Here is a 20,591-nt window from a genome sequence, read left to right as displayed (position 1 = left end):
CCCTACAGAGACAAACAAGCACACACGCAAACATCCACACTTGCCATGTCTGGGAATAGAACCCCTGCCTAACTAGTATAACACACTACAGCATTACACACTTATAGAATGCGACACAGAGATTACTGAGCTATTCGTTTCCCAAAGGTGTATTTCAAAGTGAATGACATCAGCAGGCATGCCACAGAAGGGTAATGGAGGTTGTAGTGACTGTGAATGGCCTCAAAAACATTGCTCCCTACACAGACAAACACACACACAAAAATCTACACTTGCCATGTCTGGGAATAGAACCCCTGCCTAACTAGAATAACACACTACAGCATTATGCAGTTATAGGATGCACCACAGAGATCATTGGGCTGCTCTTTCCCCAAAGGTGTATTTCAAAGTGAATGACATCAGCAGGCTTGCCATAGAAGGGCAATGAAGGTTGTAGTGACTGTGAATGGCCTCAAAAGCATTGCTCGCTCCACAGACAAACAAACACACACATCCACACATGCCACGTCTGGGGATAGAACGCCTACCTAACTAGTATATCACACTACAGCATTACACAGTTATAACACGCGCTACACAGATTACTGTGCTACTCCTTCCCCAAAGGTGTATTTCAATGTGAATGACATCAGCAGGCTTGCCAAAGAAGGGCAATGGAGGTTGTAGTGACTGTTAATGGCTTCAAAAGCATTGCTCCCTACACAGACAAACAAACACACAAGCATCCACACTTACAAAGTCTACTCTTTAATTTTTCCCTTGTAACTAGACAAACTTTAACTTAAGCACTCAAACCATTCACTTCTCATCCTGGCACTTGCTCAAAACTCATAGCAAGCATTAATAAACCTTAGCATTAGACCCCCCCCCCATACTGTAAAGAAGGACAAGGCTCTCTATTCGACCTTACCAGCCAATCAGTAAAACAGTTCACTGTACCTATCCAGGTATGTCCAAAGGGCAGTTTCAGGTGTACTCTCCGGTCCAACTGGTGAATCTGGGCATTTTGAGGCAATGTTACAATTGCCTTATGTACACAGACAACCCTCTCCTACTTCCACCAAACACTAATACATGCGAGAGATGCAATTATACAGCCAAACTGGAGGCTAAGCTCTCTCAACCCAAGACTGGACCAGGCAGTCAAGAGGAGAAGGGAATTACTTGCATCACACCACCAATCTCACATAGACCTATGAAACCAGCACTGGCAAAAAACACACATAAATACACAAAAACATACTCTAAATAAAAATCTGCAAAAGCAACAGAGACCTCCAAGCAGACATCCAAGCAACCTCCACCCCCCAACACAAACCATGAAACACATACTTTACAAAACCAGTGTGGCACACAATCAAGCCCTTAAGGCAAAATAACATTCCAAACACACTAGTAATAGGTGACTCTATAGTCAGGCACACTGACATCCCACTCACTAGGCTGAACAAGGAGAAGGTTACTACTAGCTGCCTGTCGTGTGACAGGATCCGCCACATAACACAAGCACTCAGGTCACTCCAGAACAAGTTCAAATATGACTGTCATTGTCCATGTTGGTGTGAATGACCTGAGCTGTACCTCCCTGGACTACATGAAAAGAGACATCGAGGAGCTCTCTGATCACATAGCCCAGGCCGGTATGACCCTGACCCTGAGTAGCATCCTGCCCTCACTAAGAATGATACCACGGTATAGAGAAAAAATTATCAATTTCAACAATTGGCTAAGCTTCTGGTGTCATTCAAAGGGGATCCAGTGTCTTTCAGCCTGGGATGACATGTTCGATAAGCCACGCTGCTTCACTAGTTACAGCTTGCACCTGTCACCCTTAGGCTTTTGAATACTGGCCAAGGCTCTTGCCACCCCCATAGTGCCTTTTTTAGGCAAGGCTTAAAAGACAAACCCACCACTGTAAATAGCACAAGTAACAAAAAATTGAGGGTAATGCTATTCAATGCCAGAAGTCTAAACCTCAAAATGCATGCACTCGAGGCACTGCTCAGTATGGAGAAAATCGATATATGTGCAGTAACAGAAACTTGGTTTAAGGCTCCAGAGAGCACCTTAGCACTACCAGGCTACAACTCATACCATACATTTCGGCCACAAAACCCGGACTGAAATACAAAAGGCGGGGGAGTATCCATATTCATCAAGGATACCCAAACCTCCAGGTTAGTGGCACAGCACGATGCTTCAGAGATTATCCACGTGCAACTAACAATTTGCAAAATTGCTATTCAAATTATTGCTTGCTACAGATCACCGACCATGTCCCAGGACCCCCACTCCACATTCTTGGAAACAATGTGAAACATAAAGGTCCTACCAAACACCCTGATATTGGGTGATTTCAATTACCCAAACATTAACTGGAAGAACTACTCAAGTACTAACTCCCTTGCCCAATATTTCCTAGAATTTATAAACTCAAACACCCTGGATCAATTGGTCAACACCCCCACCAGAGGTGACAACATATTGGACCTGGTCATCACCAACATGGGTGACCGGTGTTCCACACTGGAGGTTAGCCTCTCGCTGGTTATCTCTGACCATAAACTAATCACTCTGGATATCCACATTTCACCACCACCCCCAGTCAAAGAAACCACCGTGAAAAACTTCAAAAGCAAACTTCACGTTACTTAAGACCGAGGTGGGAAGTTTCAAAGCCCCCATGCTAGAGGATAATGCTGTCCAAGCTGCAAAATCCTTTACTAATGCACTCTATGGGCACCTACAAGAATGCATGGATCATGCTATCCCAAACAAAACCAAGACTCACTCCTCCAAGAAAAGGAAACCAGTCTGGTGGACCCCTGCCATAAACAAGCTATACAATAGAAGGAGGAAACAAGTACAGAAAAGAGTAAAATCCCAAGAAGGAAAGACATCCCTGATCAGTATCAGCAAGAAACTACATTCCCTCATAAAATCTTCCAAGGCTAGCTTCAAAAGAAAAATTGCCATGGACTCCAAAGATAACTACAAGGCATTCTTTAGCGATGTCAAGACTCTAAGTGGCAATTCTCAGATCTGCTCAGAGTTAGTGCAGAATGGCACAAAATACACTGAACTGACCAATATAGCCAACATCCTGGCAGACAGGTTCAGTGCAAACTTCACCCCCCTCTCACCCCCAAAAGGCCAATAACTACACCAGAAGAATGTAGTGCCCCTGAAATCACAGACACTCAGGTTAAAACAGCCCTCTCCAAAGCCAAAAATTCAGCATCAATGGGACCAGACGGTGTCCCAGGTTGTGTCCTACACGAGCTCAAAAATTAACTAACCCCTCACCTAAACACACTGTTTAAACTCAGCCTCTCCACAGGCTACATGCCCACAGAGTGGCACACAGGAATGCTTATTCCACTCCACAAAGGTGGAGCCACAACAGACCCCGGGAACTATTGCCCTATAAGCCTGACTAGCTTGATCTGCAAAGCTATGGAGCACATCATCATGGATCTCATTAAAAGAGACATTGGAAACCTCCAAACACTGGACCCTACCCAGTTTGGCTTTGTTAAGGGCAGATCATGCCTCCTAAACCTGGTGGACTTCTTTGAGACAGTTACCAAGGCTATAGATGAGAGAAAGGTGGTCCACACAGCCTACCTAGACCTCTTAAAGGCCTTCAACACCATTCCCCATTCTGGTATTATAGACAAGCTCACCAGCCTGAACATAAACCCCTACGTCACAAGATGGGTTGCAAACTGGCCCATGGACAAAACCCACATGGTAAGAGTTGCAGGAGCTAAGTCTGACTCTAAACCAGTTACAAGTGGCATTCCTCAGGGCTCAGTTCTAGGACCCCTCCTGTTCGGCAAATACTTCTCAGAGGTACAGGCAAGCACAGGAGGACTATGGCTGACCAAGTTCGCAGATGACTGCAAACTAGGGGTTATAATTGACTCTCCAGCTGACACAGACAGCCTCCAAAAGGGTCTCACTGAGATAGATACCTGGTGTCAAAACCATAGCCTCAAGCTAAATGCCAAAAAGTGCATAGTCATCCCCTTTGGAAAAACCAAAGTACCCACAAACTACCACATAGGTGGTAGCCCCCTAAATACAGAAAACGTAATAAGGGATCTGGGGACCCAAGAAGATAGTAACCTCTCCTTTAATAATCACATTGCCAAAGTGGTTAGAAAATCCTTCTATGTGGCCCACCTAATCACAAAAAGGGTTGCATCCAGATAGAAAGAGGTCATTGGACCCCTCTACTCATCACTCATCAGACCCATCATAGAGTACAATGCCCATTTGGGATGTACCTTACAAGACACCTGCAACAACTGGAAAGACCACAGAAGTACCTCACCAAGAGGATCACTGGCCTCAAGCAGATGCCCTATGCAGATCGAAACTCCAGCTGTACTCGGTTGCATACCGCCTACTCAGAGAGGATCTCTGCCTGACATACAAGGCCATGTCCAACCAAGAATTGATGCACATGCTCTACCTAAAGAAAACCATATCCACTCGACTCACATGTTCAAGGGATCTAAACCTCACCACAACAATAAATAGGACATGCTGGAGGGATAGATTCCTATCCCAGAGACTTTCCATGCTCTGGAACAAGATTCCAATCTACATTAGGCAGAGCTCCTCACTAACCCTCTTCAAGAGAAACCTTGATGAGTGGATGGGAAACAGAAAGTTTACCCCATGGATCACTTCAATGGCTCTGCTGGACAGAAGCACAAGGAACTAATCTAAGGGGGCGGCGAAAGCCAACACATTTTGGCTAGGCTTACAAATGCCTTTGGGCAGATAGCCTAGTACCTACCTATGAACCTATGAACCTATAGGGCATGCCACAGAAATCATTGGGCTGCCCTTTCCCCAAAGGTGTATTTCAAAGAGAATGCCATAAGCAGGCTTGCCAAAGAAGAGCAATGAAGGTTGTAGTGAATGTGAATGGCCTCAAAAGCATTGCTCGTCACACAAACAAACATCCACACTTGCCATGTCTGAGAATAAAACCCCTACCTAATTAGTATATCACACTACAGCACTACGCAGTTATAGGACATGCTACAGAGACTACGGGGCTACTCCTTCCAAGTGAATGACATCAGCAGGCTTGCCAAAGAAGGGCAATGGAGGTTGTAGTGACTGTGAATGGCCTCAAAAGCATTGCTCCCTACACAGACAAACAAACACACAAGCATCCACACTTACCATGTCTGGGGATAGAACTCCTACCTAACTAGTATATTACACTATAGCATTATACAGTTATATAACATGCCACAGAGATTACTGGGTTACTCTTTTCCCAACGGTGTATTTCAAAGTGAATGACATCAGCAGGCATGCCACAAAAGAGCAATGGAGGTTGCAGTGACTGTGAATGACCTCAAAAGCATTGGTCCCTACACAGACAAACACACACACCAACATCTATACTTACTATGTCTGGGAAGAGAACCTCTACCTAACTAGTACATCACACTACAGCATTACGCAGTTATAGGACATGCTACGCAGATTGCTGGGTTATGCCTTCCCCAAAGGTATATTTCAAAGTGAATGACATCAGCAGGCTTGCCATAAAAGGGCAATGGAGGTTGTAGTGACTGTGAATGCCCTCAAAAGCATAGCTCCCTACACAGACAAACACCAACACTTGTCATGGCTGGGGGATAGAACTCCGACCTAACTGGTATATCACACTACAGCATTACACAGTTATAGGATGCGCTACATAGATCACTGGGCTACTTCTTTCCCAAAGGTGTATTTCAAAGTGAAAGACATCAGCAGGCATAGCACAGAAGGGTAATAGAGGTTGTAGTGACTGTGAATGGCCTCAAAAACATTGCTCCCTACACAGACAAACAAACACACAAAAGTCCACACTTGCCACATCTGGAAATAGAACCCCTGCCTAGCTAGTATAACACACTACAGCATTATGCAGTTATAGGACACGCCACAGAGATCATTGGGCTGCTCTTTCCCCAAAGGTGTATTCCAAAATGAATGACATCAGCAGGCTTGCCAAAGAAGGGCAATGAAGGTTGTAGTGACTGTGAATGGCTTCAAAAGTATTGCTCGCTACACAGACAAACGAACACACACATCCATACTTCCCATCTCTGGCGACAGAACTCCTACTTAACTAGTATATCACACTACAGCATTACACAGTTATAAGACGCGCTACACAGATCACTGTGCGACTCCTTCCCCAAAGGTGTATTTCAATGTGAATGACATCAGCAGGCATGCCAAAGAAGGGCAATGGAGGTTGTAGTGACTGAATGGCTTCAAAAGCACTGCTCCCTACACAGACAAACAAACACACACACAAACATCCACACTTGCCATGTCTGGGGCAAGAGGTCCTACCTAGCTAGTATATCACACTACAGCATTACACAGTTATAGGACATGACACAGAGATTACTGAGCTATTCTTTTCCCAAAGGTGTGTTTCAAAGTGAATGACATCAGCAGGCATGCCAGAGAAGGGCAATAGAGGTTGTAGTGACTATGAATGGCCCCAAACACATTGCTCCCTACACAGACAAACAAACACACACACAATAATCCACACTTGCCTTCTCTGGGAATAGAACCCCTGCCTAATGAGTATATCACACTACAGCATTATGCCCTTATAGAACACACCACAGAGATCATTAGGCTGCTCTTTCCCCAAAGGTGTATTTCAAAGTGAATGACATCAGCAGGCTTGCCAAAGAAGGGCAATGGAGGTTGTAGTGACTGTGAATGGCCTCAAAACTATTGCTTGCTACACAGACAAACAAACACACAACCATCCACACTTGCCATGTCTGAGAATAGAACCCCTACCTCACTAGTATATCACACTAAAGCATTACACAGTTATAGGACATGTCACAGAGACTACTGGGCTACTCCTTCCCCAAAGGTATATTTCAAAGTGAATAACATCAGCAGGCTTGCCAAAGAAGGGCAATGGAGGTTGTAGTGACTGTCAATGGCCTCAAAAGCATTGCTCCCTACACAGACAAACACACAAGCATCCACACTTACCATGTCTGGGGATAGAACCCCTACCTAACTAGCACATCACACTACAGCATTATGCAGTTATAGGACATGCCATGCAGATCACTGGGCTACGCTTCTCCAAAGGTGTATTTCAAAGTGAGTGACATCAGCAGGCTTCTCATAAAAGGGCAATTGAGGTTGTAGTGACTGTGAATGGCCTCAGAAGCATTGCTCCCTACACAGACAAACAAATACCCACACTTGCCATGGCTGGGGGATAGAACTCCTACCTAAATCATATATCACACTACAGCATTACACAGTTATAGGATGCGCTACATACATTACTGGGCTACTTCTTTCCCAGAGGTGTATTTCAAAGTGAATGACATCAGCAAGCATGCCATAGAAGGGCAATGGAGGTTGTCATGACTGTGAATGGCCTCAAAAGCATTGCTCCCTACACAGACAAACACACACACAAAACAAAAACATCCACACTTGCCATATCTGGGGATAGGACTCCTACCTAACTAGTATATCACAGTACAGCATTACACAGTTATAGGATATGCCACAGAGATTACTGGGCTACTCCTTCCCCAAATGTGTATTTTAAAGTGAATTACATCAGCAGGCATGCCAATGTAGGGCATTTGAAATTGTAGTGAGTGTGACTGGCCTAAAAAGCATTGATCCCTACACAGACAAACACACACGCAGTTGCCACGTCTGGAATTAAAACTCCTACCTAACTAGTACATTACACTACAGCATTATGTAGTTATAGGACATGCCACAGAGATTACTGGGCTACTACTTCCCCAAAGGTGTATTTCAAGGTGAAGACATCAGCAGGCTTGCCATAGTAGGGCAATGGGGAGAGCAGTGTGTGTGCATGGGCCATAACCCATTCATCTAGAGGCAGACACATCACACTCAGGCACAAACAAGTTTATATTCCACAGGTATGTGTATACAACTGCTAAATGACTACTGACTTGTACAGTCATGTTACACAGTTAGCACTAGCACCACAGACACTATAGTGCTGAGGGATTCCAGAGGCAAATGTCTATGTTGATTGACATTTGCACATCATGTGGTTTTAGCCAACTGGATGTGTGCTGGGTGGGAAAGGCCTCATGATGGAAGGCTCTTTGTCACTGTCACTCTCTTCCACACATGTATGTATGTGTAATTTTGGCCTATTATAGTGTGTTGTCCTTGGATATATGTGTGTATTCCTATCCAATGTGCGTGCAAAGCATGACTGGTGTGTACTGAGGAGTGTATGCACTAACATCTGCGACTGTCAGATATGTATGGTCCACTGTTGTTGCCAGACATGGGCTTCATTTCTTTAAGTGTGTGAGCATGCCCAGTATGACCTTTTAATATTTTGTTGTCTGACATGGCCTTCATTTCTCTAAGTGTGGGAGCATGCCCAGTATGACCTTCTGTACTGAATGTGTGAATCCATTCCAGGTAGATTGTACTCCAGTGCAGACTTTTGTGTTCTACACCTACAGCTAGCAAACTGTTTCTGCAGGATATCTGTAGACTGGTTGACAATATGGGGTCAAAATGGGCAAAGGATAGTGGGTTACTGCAGGCAATTGTGTCTGTGCTGCTTCTGCTACATGGTCCTAGTGTTAGCAGCGATATTCAGACATATGTACTGTTATACACTGTGATGTTTTCTGTCATCGAGTACTGTCAGGTAGACATATTTGCTTTTAGTGATGTCCTGGGGAACACAGGGTGAATGCAGCTGTGTCCAGTATTGTGGTCAGTAGCCTACATATTCTTGCACAATCATGCCATTCTGGAGGGGAAGCTTCAGACACTTGTTGCTGGGAGTGTAAATGGTTCAGCACCTTGGTACAGTGGTAGCAGAGGATCCCATGCTTGCACATCCATCGACGTGACAGTATGGCCATATCCTGCTGTGGCCATACTTCATAGCTGTACAGATTCACACAGGTTACCGAGAGGCAGGGGGGGTCATAATTCTGGACATTTCCCCTTCACATTGTGGTTTACGAGCAGGTTTGTAACCACCCATTCTTGTGTTTGCAGCCAGGGATAGTATGTGCACATGGCTGAGTTTTGGACTTCACACAGTCCATGCCACCCATGCTCCCATCCCACCCCCCCCCTCTATTATTCTATCCTCTTCCATACATTATGCAAACATTATCTTTTTTTTTAAACAATTTTAGGGTTTTTAACATACAAAATAAATATCATAACAATTTTATACAAGCAATTAAAATAGAAATAGTTATAACATTCAATAAAATAACCAAAGTATTTACAAAGACATCCACTACAAATCAAATCAATTGATTAAACTATAATGTCATGCTATTGAGACTAAGATTTTTTTAACAGGTTTTGTAAAGTATCCCATATAATATAATAAGATGTTTTTCTAGTAGTTCTTGATTTTATTGTCATCAATTCCATATGACACACTTCAGTCATAACATTTTTAAATTCATTAAATGAAGGAGGGGTATCTGAAATCCAATTTCTGGTTATTATTTTTCTAGCCACTGCTAGAATAGACCATAATAAGGGAAGTTTAACTTTTCTAACACTTTTAGGAACAGGTGTGTTAAATAATATAAGTGATTTAGAAACAATGAAATTATCTGTGAAAAGGGCCTGCAAAAAATCATTGATTAACTTCCAATATTCCTTTAATTTTATACAGTCATAAAACATATGTGCCCAATCAGCATTTATTTCTACATTACATCTTTTACATAAGTTGTCTTTATTATTTATTTTATTCATCATTAAAGGTGTATAGAAGGATCTATGTAAAAAATTCCAAGTAAAAAGTCTCCAATTAATGGAAGAAGTAGTTTTATAAGCAGATTCCAATATATATTGTTTATCTTGTTGTTTTGGTGATTCACAATTAATGGAAATGAAATAATTCCAATAGTATCTGAACTGTAATGAGTTTCTTCTCTGATAATTTTATGTATATATGAGAGCTTACCTTTATCAGAAACTCTATGTTGTAAATTTAATATCAAGTAATCAATCAGTATTGGAACAGATTCTTTAACTGTTAAAGACATTAAATCAATTTTATTAATAAGATGTTGTCTAAAAGTCTGAATTTCTAACCAACATGTTTCTCTCAAATCAAATTCTTGCTTTAAGAAGTCTAAATTTTTTACTTTATTATCAGACAGCAACTGATACCAATACTTTAGATCATTCTCTGTGACTAAAAGAGTTCTTTCAGAGGTGGTTGACAAAAGCATACCTTGTGTATACATTATAGGAATAGAATAAAATTCCATTCCTTATACTTAGGATGCATGAATATAAAATTACGATAACTGATAATAATGTTTAATGGGTAACTAACTACATATTTTGGTGTAATGGATGAAGTACAAAATTCTTTTATTAACCATAACATGGGGTTATTTACAATAATATTTTTATGTATTAAAGAGATTTTCATGAAGTGAATGCTAATTAGTTCCCAGTAATCTTTCCATCTTGCAACATATGACTGATCTATTAACAAAGTAATAACTTTTATAATAGAAGAGATAGTATATAAATTAAAGTCTGGAAATGAAATGCCCCCTTGAGACCAGCTATTAGTATGTTTCTTTAATGCAATCGTAGGTCTATTAGGTGCCCATAAGAAATTTAACATTAGTGAATTCAATTTCTTAATAATTATTTTTGTAGGTGGGAGTATTATTGATTGTATTAAGTATAATATCTTAGGGAATACTATCATTTTAATAATTGTGAGTCTCTCTTCCATGGTAAAAAACATATTGTTCCAGCTATTGAAAAGATTTTGCATATTAAGAAGACAGGTACTATAATTATTATGTATAATAGATTTGATATCTTTAGTTAATATTATACCTAAGTAAGTTATCTGACCTGAGTTGGGTATATATTTGTTAAAATCATTAATGAGGACATTTTTTCGTGTGTATATTGGTAATATTTTAGTTTTTTCTTCATTGAATATTAAACCAGAGATATTTTTAAAATCCATCATTTTATCAAATAAGGACTGCATAGAAGAGTTAGATCCAGCTGATGTAATTAGAACATCATCTGCAAAAAGTTGAATTTTAGATATTGTATTTTCATCTATATCAAATCCTTCTATATCAGTACTGTTTCTGATCAAATTAGCCCAAGGCTCCATTATTAAAGTAAATAATAGTGGAGAGAGTGGACACCCTTGTTTTGTACCTTTTAAAATGGGTATTTTTTGTGAGACATATGTTCCTATCTTAATGTAAGCCAATGCTCCTTTATGTAGATGTTCAATTAGATTTACAAATGCATCTGAGAAGTTTGTGCACTTCAGTAAGATAAACAAGTAGTCCCAACTTACTGAATCAAATGCTGAACTTATATCGAGACTAATAAGTGTTAAATCTTTCTTTTTCCTATTTGCAAAATCAATTAACGTTAAAGTTCTCCTTATATTATCAAAAGTATTTCTATTTACAATAAAGCCTGTCTGGTCTATATCTATAATGCCTGGGATGATTGTCTTTAATCTATCAGCAAAAATACTCATAAACATTTTATAGTCAACATTAAGTAATGAAATAGGTCTATATGAAGTGCATCTGGCTGGGTCTTTATTGGGTTTTAAAATTGGTGAAATAAATGTGTATTGCCAAGATGGAGGAGTTGTTAACTAATTTTGGGCCAAAATAAAAACCTTATGTATTAATGAGTAAGTACTTTTGGGAAGAATTTTATAGATCTCTGGTATAATACCATCATTACCTGGTGCTTTGTTTGATTTAAGCTTGTTTATTTGTGTAATAACCTCTGTATATGTAATATTTTTATCCATTAGTTTAGTCTGTTGTTTATTAAGCTTTTTGTTCATGTTTGTAGTTATAAATTTCTTTATTTTACCTTTAGGCTCCATGTTAATGTTATTATGATTAATTTTGTGAAAGTGATTTCTAAATTCATCTCATATTTCTGGTAAACTAGAAACATTCTTCTTTTTCCTTGGAGAGAAAATTTCTTTGATATGATTTTGTTTATTCAACCTTTTTGTTTTATTTTTAAGTCTATGTAAGTATTTGGGACTTATTGAGTAAGACAAAAACTTATATTTCTCTAATGTTATTTTAACTTTATGAGTTAAAATTTCTTTGTATTTCTCATTTAATTTATTTATTTCTTCAATGACTTTTTGTCCATAATATTTTCTTTATTATTATGTTTGTATGAGTCTAATTTGCTTTGAATATCTAGTAATTCCTTGTCCCAAGATTTCCTTTTATTATTATACCATCTGATACTTTGTCCATATAAATATGATTTTAAAGCATCCCAAACATAAACAATGGAGACTTCAGGTGTATTGTTTAAGTCTAAAAAATGTTGCACTTCTGAAAGTATATAATCTTTATAGTCTTTTAGTTGAGTTAAGTATGCTGGTATCCTTTTGATCTGAACATTGTAAGTACTTTTTATCATAAACTCAAAGACAATTGAATTATGATCTGATATAGGACACGTAATGATTTTAGAATTAATTAAGTCTGTAACCATCTGGTTAGAAATAAAGACTCTATCGATTTTTGAATAAGTTTTATATCTGTTAGAAAAAAAAGTGTATGGTAATGATTTTGAATCTATCTGATTATTAATATCATTCAAATTATATAAATTAACAAAATCCTTTAAATGTTTTGCATTAGATGTAATTTTCCTTTTTCCTATAGTAGTAGTATCTTTTTCATGTCGGATACAATTAAAGTCACCTGCTAAAATAATATCTCCTATAGAAAATTATATGATCTTATTGAGATGGTGTTTCACTGTATTAATGCCAATTCCTGGTATCCAATATACATTGATTAATGTATATATCTTTCCATTAATCTGTATTGTAACCATACAAAACATTCCTTTATCATCTTTATAAGACTTAATAATTTTAGGTATGGGCATACTTTTATTCCATAAAATAGCCACTCCTCTTTTTTTCTGAGTGTGTTCTGAACTAACCAAGACTGTATATTTATTAGTGGCTAATTTATCAATATCCTTTTTCAGGAGATGTGTTTCTTGAAGGAATACTAAGTTGGCCCTATGCAAATTAATGTATCTCATTAAACTTGCTCTTTTACATGGGTTATTCAGTCCATTAATGTTTAAAGAAATTCCTTTTAGAGAAATCATTTAGCTTTTATAAACATATAAAACATATAATCAGAATAACAATTAACAAAATAAATAATATTATACCTCCTCCTTTAGGTGTACCATTAATTATAGCTGTATTTATTGAAAATCTTATAAGATTTTGTATAAGCTTCACTTTTATTTGTAGTGACAATAAGTTTATAAAATGTGTTGTGGATGTCAGAACTATATACAAACAACAATAAACAGGTGAAAATAATATTAGGATTAAACATTGCACCCAGCCTGGAGTTAAGAACTCCAACTTTGAGTAGGACATACCACTCAAGTTATCCCCCTATCCTAAGCAGCAGTACCTCAGCTGCCACCATATAAATTCAATACTAACTATTATTAACTAAAGTTAACCTCATTTAATTAGATTATCTAGTAAGGCAAAGCTAAACAATTTATAAATCAGCTTCATATAAACAAATAAGAACATTTAGAAACAGCTCATATTACTATGTACATCTATTTTGTAAAATACACTTATAATCAAAATAGCATTCTAATAAACTTGATAATGGGAACCGAGAAGAGAGAGAGAGAGAAAGGAAGAGAGAGAGAGAGAAAAAAAAAAAAAAAAGGAGCATATCTATATATTAGTTTATTAAAAGTTTGTAAAAATAAGTTCTTATGTTCATTTGGATTCAATAACTTAGGCTATAATGGTTCAGACATTACATATATTAGGGTATTCCTACTTTCTGCCATAGAAATGCATTTAACAGTTTTAAAAACTTTAAATTACTTGCACCAAAGCTTTCTTCTCATACTTATTATTGCCAGTAAATAAAATATTTATACTCATACATATGTTTACAAGTCATACTGCACAGCAATGATAATTCCTAGTTATACATAAATCATTGTGATGAAAGCCATCTGTATTTTATATATCTGAACTGCAGCTTTAAAATATGTCACTTGACAGTTTCTTCTAAAATATAGACATAATGATACTTGTGCTTGTCAGTGAGTTAAGGCAAATGATTTATAACATTATATTTGTTTAAATCATAAGTATTTATATACATTAATATGCTGCAGTCATGTAAGCTTTCAAAAACATGTGTATATGTGTTTTACCTTCTATGCCTTCTAAAATATCTCACTTGCTTACTATGGCATACTGAATCATTTAAAATCATTATAACTTTCATATTTTATAAATTACATCTTAAATAAGTATGTTGTTATAAAGAATAACTCACATTTAGATGTCATAAAGTTCGTTTTTCATCACAAAGTCGCATTTACAGCAGTTCTACTTCCTGGAACAGTGTTCTTCTTGAATCTGCGATGTGTCAGTGTGAAATCAGGGGTCAAAGTTCAAAATGACTGCATTCAGCTTCTCTGCGTGTATTCTGAGTGTTGAAGCTTTTAAAACAACTCGAGGACACTATTCACAAGGTAACCCACATCCCAAATTGTCTCCCTTAACATTCTGGCGGGAATTTTAGTAAATACAAGTGACTGACATTCATTTAGTAATACAAATGAAACTAAACAGTGCAAAACCTTCGCAAAGTATTTTACAAGTCATTACAGTCTCTATGACAGTGAAACCAAGCCTACAGTTATTTAACATATTATATAACTTATTTTTATATGCCCCATTTCATTTTCTCATACAAATCTTATTATATACATATATCAGTATTATCAGAAGCATATAACTGTACTTATAAGAGAGAAAGAAAGAGAGAGAAAAAAAGAAAAGGAAGAGAGTAGAGAAAAAAAATAAAGAGTGAGAGAAGAAAGAAAAAAGGAAGCTACAAAGAGTATCTACAAAGAAATATTACTTGCTGTTTGTATTAATAAAGTTAAACATGAAACATATTACTTACAACTATTTTAGTTCTAATTATTTGCAATTATATCATGACATATTATTTGTAATCATGTATAAGCAATAAAGTCATGATATAATATTTAGCAACAGTGTTTAAACAGCATATATAGTTTTAAAGAACTAATAAGTTATTATTTCACTTTTTCCATATTTTACATCATACTTCTCTCCTTGCCCTCCCCCACCCCTCACTAAATGCATAGTTTATAAAGAATGCCATTATTTAAAACAAGAAGAGAAAGAAAATGTATCAAATTACTAACCTTAGGTCTCTTTATCACAAAGAGAAACAAGTTGATTGATAGCATGTTATTTGTTCCTCAGAGAGTTTGACTATTTATGAAACAAAAACAGTTCTTTGCACACAGAAAAATAACTTTGAATAAATCTTTAAAATATCTGTGGCTTTCTGGAGATGCAGTAACTGTATTTGAAGAGATTAAGAGAGAAGGAAAGAAAGAAAAAAATATAGAACATGTCATTTGTTTTTTAGTCTTTTTTGCTTCTCTGAAGTCTTCCAAGAAGTTCCTGTTGCCATGCTCTTTAACGAAGGACTTGCCCATTCCATATCTTCTATTTTATCTAATATCTTATTTTTTTTAATATACAGCAAAGCAGAGTCCAAGTCTTCAAAAATTCTAGGGCCATCAAGTAAAAAGATTTTTAGTTTGGCAGGAAATAAAAGGTAAGTTTTGAACTGTGCTTTCTTAAGCTCTCTTATTAATGGCAAAAAAACTTTTCTTTTAGTTATTACCAAGGAAGAATAGTCATTGTCAAAAGCACAGTTGCCTCATTAATTTTAATAGGTGCTTTAGCCCATGCAGATTTTAATACCATCTCCTTGTCATAAGATGATAAAAATCTTACTATAACTGATCTAAGATACTTTTTGTTAGAGTTAAAATTAGATAAGGACCTATGGGCTCTTTCAATACCAAAAGAAAATGCTTCTGACAAGTCTAAAGTTTTGGGAAGCCAAGTATTTAAAAAGGAAGTAATGTTGTTACCTTCTATATTTTCTGGCAGTCCAAAAATCCTAATATTATTGCGTCTAGATCTGTTTTCCAGGTCATCAAGTTTGGATTGTAGGTGTGTGTTCTGCTTCAGCAAAAACTCAATGTTAATTTCTTCTTCCTGTATTCTGTTCTCCATATCATTAACAGTCTATTCTATGCCTGTAATCTGAGCCTTCTGTTGTTGCAAGTCTTGATGTAACAAATCCATTTGTTTTGTAGTTTTTCTATGAAGTTATCAATTTTAGTATCCAGTTTGTCCATTTTGGTTGTTAGTTGCTGAATAGTAGATATCAGAGACTGAAGCTCTTTCTTGATGCTGGAATCCTGACTGTTTGCCTTACTGGAACTCATTTTGAACAGAGGTGATGAAAGAGAAATTTCCAAGATGATTTCTGACAGGAAAATTATTGAAATTTTCTTTCTTTTTTAGATATTATTCAAGAAACTGATATTCCAAACGTATTTAGAAAGAAAATGATTTCATTAGTTGATTTTTAAAGTAATTATTTCCTGTCAGTGCAGTTAAGTTGGTGGAGCTGAAGAAATCTGCTGCTATCCTGTGTTCATCCTTGGCCATGCCCCCCAATCAAACATTATCTGATATGTTCCCTATAGTTATCACCTCCTTACAGCAGTAATTTGGTGTTGGTCCACAGTTCATGCAGTAGGACATGGTGGATATGTTACTATGATTTGTCCACATGGCCTTGCATTTGGGTTCTGTGGACTGTGTTATGTTGTTATTTGGGAGTCCATGGCATACATACACTGGCAGTACGGGTGAGACACAGGCCTTTGGCAGAGGACTGTAAGCCATTTGGTAGTGATGCAGGCCAGCTGTAGCAGGCCATTGTATTCTGTCACTCCTATAGTCCCAGACTGTGATACACTATATTCCCCTGGGGTGACAGGGTAGGTGTGCAAGGTGTTCATGCCAATACTTTCTGTCAGTATTGATCCAGTGGTGTGGATGCTGGCAGGGTCCTGCTTACAGCTAGGGACACACCTGCATGGGACACCTGCTCTGCATGCTGCATTCCTTCGCTATTGCTATACACAGGTGGGGGTCATATTGTACTCATTCCCAACAGCAGCGATAAGACTGGAGAGGTATCTGTGGGTGGTGGTGGGGTGAGCTGGGTGCATGTGTGCTATGGACACTACTTGCATCTGACTCACAGATATGCATGGGGCATTCCACTTATGTTGGCTTGTGTAGGGACATCAGCTGTTTCTCAATACATCATTCTTATGACCTTTGTGGTCTGCCAGTGTTTGGCCAGACAACATTGGTATTCCTTACTACAAGCCCAAATAAGGTGCTGCAAACCTGTATGTACAATTCCTAGGGTGTGTCCATTTGACAGTTACATATTATACACTGTCCATCTGGGGTACTTCCCCCTGTGTGCTGCTTGTATATCTGGGCCGACATTCATGCCATATCCATCTTTCAGATGGTGAGACATATTACTTCCAAACATTTACTATGGCTTACTGCTGGAATGTGCTATACTGGGAAGCATTGTGCTTGGCACTGCAGTTGTGAGAACTTGGCCCTGTCATCAGCAGTACTGGGCAATAGCCACCAGGACAGACCTCACCATGCATACATACTGACCACTCTCCCACAATATACAACACAGACTAACCTAACACACAGAGACCTGCATATTGTACACATGCTACAATCTATCCTGCTACCTTGGCCAGCTCAGGTAATCTGTGCTCCACTGTTATTATACCTACACATATATGTTACTACATTTCTACATAGGATTGGGGGGCACACCTGACTGTTACTGCATTTCTGCCTAGAATTGGGGGGGGGCACATATGACTGTTACTACATTTCTACATAGGATGTGGGGAGCACACCTAACTGTTACTACATTTCTACATAGCATTGGGGCGGCACACCTGACTGTTACAACATTTCTACATAGGACTGGGGAGGCACACCTGACTATTATTACGTGCCTACATATGATTGTGGGTGGGGGCAAAACTGACTGTTACTACATATCTACTTAGGATTGGGGGGGCACATCTGACTATTACTACATTTCTACATAGGATTGGGGGGGCACACCTGACTGTTACTACATTTCTACATAGGATTGGGGTGGCACACCTGACTGTTACTACATTTCTACATATGATTGGGAGGGCACACCTGACTGATACTACATTTCTACATAGGATTGAGGGGGCACACCTGACACTTGTACACATTTGTTATGCCTGTACTGGTATTTCAGGTGCTCCATTTCATTCTGTATTCTAACCTATCATGCTGACTAGAGGCATATCAGTGTACTACCGGTCTTAGGTTTGATTGACCTACATTTCAGTTTCTGACTTCTTACCCTTCAAAACTAACATCCCACTGCCTGACCTGTTGTAGTCTGTCTGTGTAGGTCTGGGGGGGGGGGTGTTCTCCATAACCATCAATCAGAGGCCTTAGTCCAGCCTTTGTTTGTGTTTGTATGGATTCACTTTATAATTTCGAAATACTGAAATACCGAATTTCAGTATTTCAAAATCATAAAGTCGAACGTCCAAAATCCCGAAAGCACACAATCACAAAACACACACTCATGAACACATACACACCAGACACCACACAACACATACATCGTCCAACCCACACTACAACAAACAAAACACACACAAACACAAAAACACAAACAAACCTACACTACATATAAGCAGGGGGGCAAGCCCCCCGCACCCCCCTACTTATATATATTAAGTCTGAGATTGCACAAACAGACACAAAAAGGAAACACACACACCCACACATTTCACAGTCCCTCACACACACACACAAATGTCACACATATACAAACATCAACACATACAAAACATACATACATTCAGAAATACTCAAACTCCCACGCAAAACCCTTACAAAACACTCACTTACCTTCAATTGCACCTACATCCATACACAATACAAACCACGATACACTCCCAACACTGCACGCCATGTACCGTAAGCCATAACTGTGAATTTGAGATATTCAAATTCACGATTATGGACTTTCGTGATTTTGATTCTTTGACTTTATGATTTCGAAATACTGAAATTCGGTATTTCAGTATTTTGAAATTATAAAGTGAACCCACCTGTCCTGCTGGCTGAGACTGTTGTTGGGTATGTGAGCCTCCCTGACTGGCACGTGTGGCCCAGCATATTTCTTGCAGTGAGTTTTGTCATCTTGTCTAGTACAGGCTACTATGGTGACACCAGTATTTGCTACATATCTCATGCTGCCACTATAGGTGTCTACTATCTGCTGGCATCCCATTCAGCCACCCAATTCCCTTGCATGCTCACATCTGTACCATAGATACAAGTAACAGCACATACTACTCCATTCAGCAATTGGCAGGAAGAGTGACTTACTTTGTGGGTGTGCCAGTATTGAGGATGGTGCTGGAGGGCTGACTATGTCGGATGCACATGGTACATTCCCTATACATGGTTTAGCACAGGTAGTGTCATGTTTGGCATCCCCTTTACTGTATGTGCGAGTTAGAGAGAGGTGTCACTCCCTGGGTCCCTACTGTGTCAGTGTATGTGCTATGTGTTGCCTCTTTGCCAAGGCCTGGGCATACTGGGCATACCTCCTTCTGCCTACTGGGGCAGGCTCAGGTTGTTCCTCCTCTGAATCACTCTGTGCCTGTGCAGGCCTTGGCAATGGTGGGGAGCTGTGTAGCCCTGCCCCATGCTGTTCCTGCTGCAGCTGTTTCTACAGGATTATTTTGTGTAGCATGGCATATACAATGACAATTTGGGTACATGTAGCTGGTGAGTACTGCAAGACTCCACCGGCTGTGTCCAGGCATTGGAACCATGACTTTGAACATCCCAAACACATGCTCTATTATGATTCTGGTCTGTGCTTGTACCTCATTATAGAGTTCTTGTTCAGGTGTGTGTACATTTCTGATGGGTGTCACCAGCCACGGCTCCATTGTGTAACCAGCATCCCCCGCTATGTGACCGTAAGGGATGTTCCCATTGGCAAATCTCTGGTACAGCTGCATCAGATGCTAAATGTGGGAGTCGTGATAGCTTCCAGGGTAGCCAGCACATACATTCATTATAATGCCCTGGGCATCAGACATAACCTAGCAGTTGATGGAGTGGAAGCCCTTGCGGTTGATGTAGACCCTACCCTACTCACTGGGTTGTGCTTTGATGCATATGTGTGTGCAGTCTATAGCACCCACTACTTCAGGGTATTCTGCTATTTGGTGGAAGAGAGAGATATTGCTGGCCAACACCTCACAGGTGTTGGGGAAATATATGTGCTCACCAGCACGTGCTGACATGGCATCCAGGAACTGGTGGAGTACCCTTGATGCTGATGCCTGTGAGATCCCCATGATATCCCTAGTTGGCCTTTGGAAGGTACCTTTGGCTAGTATTCTTAGGCCTACACATGCCTTGGTATCCAGTGGGATGGGTTCCC

Source organism: Protopterus annectens, chromosome 1.part1 (assembly GCF_019279795.1).
Source record: "Protopterus annectens isolate FY-2018-M chromosome 1.part1, PAN1.0, whole genome shotgun sequence".
Classification (NCBI taxonomy): Eukaryota; Metazoa; Chordata; order Ceratodontiformes; family Protopteridae; genus Protopterus; species Protopterus annectens.
Note: the sequence above shows the minus strand (reverse complement) of the source record.